Source organism: Tupaia chinensis, unplaced genomic scaffold (assembly GCF_000334495.1).
Source record: "Tupaia chinensis unplaced genomic scaffold, TupChi_1.0 Scaffold000170_1, whole genome shotgun sequence".
NCBI lineage: Eukaryota > Metazoa > Chordata > Mammalia > Scandentia > Tupaiidae > Tupaia > Tupaia belangeri.
This window is the reverse complement of record NW_006159645.1, coordinates 1260612-1269064: the sequence shown is the minus strand read 5'-3', so window position 1 is coordinate 1269064 and position 8453 is coordinate 1260612.

Below are 8453 nucleotides of genomic sequence, written 5' to 3'. Positions count from 1 at the left end.
CTCTCTCTTGTAAGCACATGGGCCCTCTGGCAATTAAAAACAAACCCAAAAAACCCTAGGTTTTGTGTCCTCTAGTGACTGGCTCTAAGGGGCCCCTTTGATCTCTCCTCCTATACTCTCACCCTGCGTAGTCCCTCCTCCTGAGAGAAGCCTAGCCCTGCTGGACAAATAAGATCCTCCATCCTTTTGCTATAAATGCTCTTGCCTCACACGTTGTTCCCAGACTGGTTCTTTTCAAGTACCCATGGTTATTAGCACTGTAGCTCTATCTGCAGTCACATGCCCGTGACTTGTGAACCTTCCAGTCCCTTCCTTCAGCAGATCATTCCTCACTTTCCTTCCCTTCTTGGCTTCTTCCCTCCCTTCTTCCTTTTCCTTTCTTTCTCTTTCTCTCGCAATACTACAATGACCATTTATATCCCTAACGTGCAATTACTTCTCCTGTATAGATTCTTAGAAGTCAAAGCGTTTCCTCCTGAAGCATGCAGAGACCGACAGACCGTTAGCGTGGCTGAACCTGTGCCCGTCCCCACCAGCAGGGGTGGCAGTGCCTCTGTACAACACTGGCCACCGCCAGTCTGTTAACGCTGGCCAAGAAGGGGGTCTTGTTTTCATCTGTAGCCCCTGATAGCTAGAAAGCTTGAGCATAGTCATGTACTTCCTGGCCACTTCCATGTTGAATTCTCTGAATTGCCTCTCTGTATCCTTGGTTCATTTTTCTATTGGGTTACCCCAGATTACCGGTGGAAAATCGGAAGGTTGGAGGAAAAAAGCTGGCTTGGAGTCCCACCACCACTTAGTGGCTGAAAGGGACTTAAACTTGGTTCTGTGTTTCTTTCCTTCATGAGAAAAAAAAAAAATAGGGAAAAAAATATGCTCACCAGAGAGACACAGATAGAGAAAATGAGAAATCATCCCCCCTGAAGGGATCCCTTCTTCTTGTCTCCTCTCAGGATTCCAGGCTGCACACACATGCACCCAGTACGATTTTTAAGCCCTCGGGTCTGGGATTCAAAGCACACAGTTGGCCATGTGGGATCCAGGCCACATGCTGGCCAGCTGTGTTTCTTTAAAGTGCACACTCAGCCCCAGATTGGTTAGTCTGCCTTCTGGGTGGTCAGGGTTAACCAGTGAAGAGAGTCCTGCGGGCTGTGTGAGGAAACGCCTTACCGCAGAGATGAGCCCCTCCCATGTCCCTGAAGTAGCCCAGCTCTGTGCTGTGGCTCCCTGTGTGTTTGGGTGCCACCCGCCTGCCTGGCGAGGCTGGGGCAGTCTGGCGTGGGAGCCAGGGCTGCAGGAGGAAAGGGCCTTCCCAGCACACACCTGGCCAGCCACTTTGCATTCCTACCCTGGCCCGGCTCATTCAATAGCCGTTCCAGCAACTTCACTCCTTCAGATACATCAGCCGGACCAGAGTAACCACCCAGGGCTTGTGGCCACTTCCCCGCTAAGGCTGGGCAGGTCTTGCCTTTTGGTACATTCATTTTCCAAAATCCAAACCCACAGCTCTGGACAGCTTCCTGGACTTGGCGGAGCTCAGCTGTGAATGTGGAGGGGGACAGCACAGGCAGCTGCCACTGTCAACCCAGCTGACATCCTGCCAGGGCCACCCCGCTATTGTTGGTGACAGAACAATGCCCTTTTCTGCCAGTGGAGGCTGGCAGCCCCACCCCTTGGCATCTGTGGGCCTCAGCCGCCTTCTCAGAGGCCGAAGGCGCTCTGTGTGTGGAAGGAATGCCTTCCCTATAAATAGAAGCCCTTCCCAGGGCTTCCACCGGCTGGCAGCTGATGGGTGTCAGCACCATGTTCTACATTCTGGTTGAGAGCTGCTGCGGCCATGGTGGTGTGAGATAGTCCCAGGAGAGAGGCCAGGCTGTGGGGTGGCAGGTGTCAAACCCAGCAGCCTGGGGTGCCACGGAGCAGTGCCAGCAGCTGCAGTGGTGTCACACGGTGTCCTGGCAGGTCAGGATTTTGTCTGACAAGAAAATAAATCGATTCTTCCCATCACTCCAGACTCACTGGCCTGTCCTGGACTCCGATTCTAGTTGTCTTTGCAAACACGTTACACCGACTGAGACCTAGCTGGATGGAACCCGACCGCTATCAGAACCCAGTTCTGCCGCCAGCGGCCCAGCATCAGGAGGTGTCAGTGCTCTGATTCAGCTCTCTCACACCCCAATTCCCATCTCGGTCCTAGCAAAGACCAGGGACACACCCGTCAATGTTCCAGGGGGTCTGAGTTGTGGGGAGACAATACCTGGTAACTATGGCCCGTCTGGACAGTCACTGAGAAGGGCAGGCCTGTCAACCAGCAATGGAAAACCATATCTGAGGGTAATGAACCTAAGAGTGGGAAATGAACATCAGTCAGAATTAAGGAACCGAAGGGCCAGCCCCGTAGCCTAGTGGTTAAGGGAGCTGGATCCCGCATGGCTGGCCACGGTTCAAATCCTGACCCCCAACAACTTGAACAACATCATATATGTGTGCATGTGTGTGCATCAAAATCCTGCCAGGATAGAAAAAACAGGACAAAAAATTGTGGTGTGGTCATCTCCATTGGAGGGTGCTTTCTCTCTTTCTGGCAAGTGCACATTCCCTCTGAGAATTAAAAAAAAAGAGAAGAATCTGGAAAAGGAAGGCAAATGGAAGCCAGAATAATTAGAATCTGAAGGGCCAGTCATGCCAACGGCACTCCAACTCTTGGAGACAGGGAAAAGGGCAGGGCCACGAGAGCCACGCCTTGGGAGTCTGCCTTCCACAGCTTGCCACCCAGCACAGGAAGGAGAGCAGGCCAGGCCCAGAGCCAAGCAGACTCCCCGGGTCCCCAAAGGCAGGGAGTCATTCGTTCATCCCACAAGGCTTCCTGAAAGCCCAGGACTGTGCGAAGTACTGGGATACAGAGGAGAACAGGACAATCTTTGCCCTCGTGTGGCTGATGAGCCAGTGAGCAGATAAGCAATAAACAGGGAACGAAGAAAGGGCGACATAAGGGTGTACTTAGTGAAGTCTGTAAGTGCCATCTTCAGGGGGCAACCCGATGGCACAAGGACGCTGTGAGTGTGTGTGGGCACCGAGCGGATGCCATCTGTTTCTTTTTCAGAATTATTTTTCTATTTTATTCATTATTATAGTTGTTGTTTTAATTTGCTATAGGACACGTATGCTCACCAGGAAGAGAAAGTGAGAAGGCAAACTGCCAGGTCCAGGATTGGAGTCACGGTGGGCTAGGTGGGGAGTCTAACACCTTAACCGCCACGCCACCTGCTGGCCCCGCACCCCACCACTGTACCAGAGAACACTAGCCCCGAGCAGAGTTAAATTCCTACCCGGCGCGTTCCTCCAGTCCCTCTAACTGAGATAACAGCTGGAGCCTCTGGTCTCTCACAGTAGAAAAGCTAGCAATCTTTGACTCCAGAGCCCTTGCGTTCCCCTCCCAGGTAACTTGGTCCCCTGTGCATGGGGCAGTTCCATCTTCCCCACGTGGCTGGCTTCCTCTAAGTTTGCCCCTACCGTTGAACTCCTTTAAAAGTTCTAGCTCAGGGGACTAGCAGTTGGCGTAATGGCTATGTCGCTGGACTCCCATGTAGTCGACCATGGTTCAAGTCCTGGACCCAGTGGCTTAAACTCACGCGGGGTGCGTGTGTGTGCGTGTGTGCATGCCCAAGATCCCAAGAGGAGAATGGAGGAGAAGGGATTGAGGCATGGCCACCCCCACCCCCCGCCAGGGGGTAATTTCTTGCTTTCTGTCTCTCTGTCTCTGTCTGGCGGGCACACGTGCCCTATAGCAAAAAAAAAAAAAAAAAAAACCTCTCAAAAAAAAAAAGTTCTAGCTCAGGCCAGCAGGTAGCATGGAGGTTAAGGCAGCTGAATCCCACATGGCCAACTCTGCAGTTTAAATCTCAGACCAGGCAGCTTGGAAATCATGCCAGGCGCACGTGTGTGTGTGTGTGCGTGTGTGTGTGTGTGCGTGTGTGTGTGTGCACCCAAAATCCTGAGAGGAGACTGGAAGGGATTGTCGTGTGGCCCTCCTACCCAGGGTGTGATTTCTCACTTTCTCTCTCTCTCTGTCTGTCTCTTTCTGGGAAGCACACACACTCTACATCAAAAACGTAAAATAAATAATAATACTAATAACAATGGAGTTCCAGTTCACTGTGAGAGGGGCAGGAGAGTGGCCCGGAGCATGGGTGTGCAGTCCGCTCTGCAACTGCGAATGTGAGGGTCGCTGTCGCCGCGATCCGGCCCCTTCTGTAAGTTACCCCTGACGTTCAGCTTTCACAGACCCTGTATGGGGCGGCCTGCTCTGTTTCTCAGGCCCAGAGGCCGGCCCAGCGCGTACTATGGAAAGGGCGGTGGATTTCAGGAGTCCTTGTACCATCCCGCACTCGCTGGCCTCTCTGCAGCAGTTTCACTTCTTTCCTGTGGGGAACATAGGTGTACCGAGGACAGTGTCATAGTTTTTAGATATGATGAAGCCTGTGACCAAACGCAGCTTGACCTCTGCTCACCCTTGTCCCCCAAATGCCCCAGAAGCAGTACAGCAGCCTGTGAAGAGGGACCAGGCGTTGGGGTCAGGAAAAACCAGCTTGTACTCTCAGCTCTGACTGTGTGAACTTCGAGGGGTGACTTTTTCCCCTCCACATTTTGAAAGGTTAGAGGAGATCACGGAGGCTTCTGGACAAGGGTTTTCTCTGTGGAATAATATGTGTCAGGATCATGCTGGCATTCTGCCCAGCACCTGCTACCCGCAACCTCAGGATGAACTTGGCTCCCGGCATGTGAGCCCAGAGGCCGTCTCAGTCCCCAGGTCTCTCACAGCGCAGTCCACGGACCGCTGGAGTACAGAGCTGGCCTCAGCATCCACAGGCTCCTCATTCACCAGTTCAACCAACGAGGGATAAAAAAAAAATACTTGGGAGGGACCAGCAGAAGCGAAATGGCTACATCGCTGGACTCCCATGCGGTCGACCGCGGTTGGAGTGCCAGACTTTGTGGTTTGGACTCACACCAGGCGCGTGTGCGTGTGTGCCCAAGAGCCCAAGAGGAGAATGGAGAAAGGATTGCAGTGTGGCCATCCTCCCTGGGGGGTGATTTCTCGCTTTCTGTCTCTCTGTCTCTGTCTTTCTGGCGATCACATGTGCCCTATAGCAAAAATCTCTCCAAAATAAATTAATACAGTAATATAATACAAATTGTACAAATCCAGTATATTAGGTGTTTGCACACACTTACATGGTATTAGGCATTACGAGCAATCTAGAGAAGACACTGCAGAAAATCACAGGTTTTACGCAAATGCTGCACCATTTTTATGTAAGAGACTTGAGCACTACAGACTTGGGCATCTTGGGTGTCCTGGAATCAATCCCCTACAAATACTAAGGGGCAATTGCACTTGTAAACAGGCAACTTTCTGTATCCCATAGGCCCCTGGGGTGGGGCCCAAGAGCTTGCATGTTTTACAGGCTCCCTAAGTATTTGTTCTGAACAGTCTCAAAGTTTGAGACTTGCTGGTCCCTAGCTTAGATTGGTGGCCCAGCCTTTTGTTACTCTGAGGGTCAAGAAATAACTTTTCTTTTACTTTTCTTTCTTTATTTAGCCATAGAGCATGTATGCTCATTAGAGTAAGACAGTGAGGGGGAAAGTGAGAAATCATCCCGATGGCCATACCACAGTCCCTTCTCCTCTATTCTCCTCTTAGGATTCCCCCACCCCAGAGGTTTTTGCTATAGGGCGCGTGTGCTTACCAGAAAGAGAGAGGGACCAGCAGTTAGCGTAATGGCTATGTCACTGGACTCCCATGTAGTTGACCGTGGTTCGAGCCTCAGACCCAGCAGCTTAAACTCACACCGGGCGCGTGTGTGTGCGTGCCCAAGATCCCGAGAGGAGAATGGAGGAGAAGGGATTGTGGCGTGGCCATCCCCCCAGGGGGTTGATTTCTCACTTTCTGTCTCTTTCTGGTGAGCACACGTGCCCTATATCAAAAAAATACCTCTCCAAAAAAAAAGACAGAGACACAAAGCGAGAAATCACCCCCTCCCCCAGGGGAGATGGCCATGCTGCAATCCCTTCTCCTCCATTCTCCTCTCAGGATCTTAGGCACACACGCACCTGTACCTGGCGTTAGTTTAAGCCACCTGATTTAGGACTTGAACCGTGGTTGAGTACATAGGAGTCCAGCAATGTAACCATTACGCCAACTGCTTGTCCCATCCTCTTGGAATTTTGAGCGTGCATACACATGTGTCCAATGTGAGTTTTAAGCCACCGGGTCTGGGACTCTAACCGCGGTCGACTACATGGGAGTCCAGCGACTTAGTCATTACGCTAACTGCTGGTCCCAAGAAATCACTTTTTTTAAGAATTTTTTAAATATTTTAACTTTAATTTGATCAAAGAGAGACAGAACGAGAGGGAGAGAAAGAGATGGAAAGTGAGAAAGCAAACCGCCACGCCCAGGACTCAAACCAACTTCAGCCATGTGGGAGTCCAGCACCCTTAACCACCACACCAAACCACCACACCACCTGCTGGCCCCAAGAAATCACTTTTTTTTTTTTTTGGAGAAGTTTTTGTGCCATAGGGTGCATGTGCTCGCCAGACAGACAGAGACAAAGAGACAGAAAGCGAGAAATCACCCCCTGGGGGGATGGCCATACCACAATCCCTTCTCCTCCGTTCTCCTCTCGGGATCTTGGGCACACACGCACACACACCCGGCATGAGTTTTAAGCCACCGGGTCTGGGACTCTAACCGCGGTCGACTACATGGGAGTCCAGCGACTTAGTCATTACGCTAACTGCTGGTCCCAAGAAATCACTTTTTAATGGTCAGCTCTACATATTACTTTTTACAGGTATGGCAAACACCTGACCCACCGCTTCCTCACCAAAGTACTTCCTGTATGGGAAGGGCAACAAAATCACCTGCGATCTTCACCTTCCTCTGCCCCGGAGGGCCCACTTCCACTCAGCACCTTGGGGTCACCTCGAGGAGTTACACACCCTCTTTCAAGATGACAGCAAGGCCCAGTTTATGTCATTATGGACATGTTGGTAGGACAGGAGGGTAGACCTGCGGGAGACTCCTTAGAGGAGGAGCTGAGGAGCCCGTGGACAGAACATGACAGATTCACCAACCAGGTCATGGTGACCACAGCGAGGTGTGATGAAGACAGTTCTGAGCCTGTCACGTGGCGCGATGTTCCACTTTTTGGCAATTGGCTAGAATAAAAGATGAATAAAAGCAGAAAAAGCTGTCCCCGGGGTGTCACCCTTGTGAAAGTAAACTATTCTGGCCTCAGATGGCCCCTGTACTGCCACATTTGGATCCCTCTGGCTAAGCTGAAATCGTACCTGTTAGGCTGTGTGTGTGCGTGTGTGTGTGTGTGTGTGTGTGTGTGTGTGTGTATACTGGTTACTGGGTTACAGCCAATCACACAAGTCACATTTCAGTGGGTCACACAAAGCTCACCTTTTAGGCGGTTTGTGCAGCCTGCCTCCCACCTGTGATCTCTACGTCACTCCCTCACTTACGTTTTTGTAGGACACCCTCTGTCTTCACTGCACGCATCACTGTCCCGTTCCGCCCACGTGTGTTCCCTGTAAAACACGCGGCTGGGCCGCAGTCTCTGGGAGGCTGCCCGATTTAAATTGCCCACCCTTTGTTTAAATAAACTCTGTTAAATTTTGGTGTGTCTAAATTTGTTTTTAACACCCCCATTGGTGCTGGCGCCCTCTGTGGCTACTGGCTTTGGCGCCCTGGCCCACATGGCCCATCCTCACTGCCTGGCACTGGTGGCCTCCGAATAAGCCCTAGCAGGTGGCGGTGGCAGAGTGGATGGACCCCGCTGGTGGGTGACGACTGTGCCCATTACTGGCACCGGCAGCCCAGTTGCCATTCTGGAGTTGGGCAGCATCTGCAGGTGTGACTGTGAGTTAAATCGGAACAGCAGGTGTCCGAGGACGAGCTTGTGAAATGCACGAGTCAGCTTCCCAGGACCTGCCCCAGGACATCAGAGAGAGATCTGAGGCAGCTCGGAGTCCCCGAAGTGTTAAGACCCAAGAAACGTGAATTTGTGACTGTCGATGTGACTCTCTGCATACTCCCTGCTGGTGTGGTTGGGGGACGGCTGATGACCTCGCCAACGTTCAGAGGTCAGGAAACAGAATTAGTCACCCTGCTCAAAAGATGAATTCCCTAGTTTCAGCCTCCCTGGTGATGTCACTGTTCCAAAGGGTAGCACGCTGTGGTGCCAGATGAAAAGTCCTATTTCTAGAGGATTCACAGAAGTGCCATTCTTTGGACGAGTCACAGACCAAGGTCACTGCGTTTCTCAGCAGCTGCTCTGCTCAGCGTCTAGAAGGCTCCTCCTCAGCCATAGGCCAGACCGGCTTCTGGGGACCCAACTCTTCAGTGACACACAGCATATCCCACTCTGCCTTTGTTT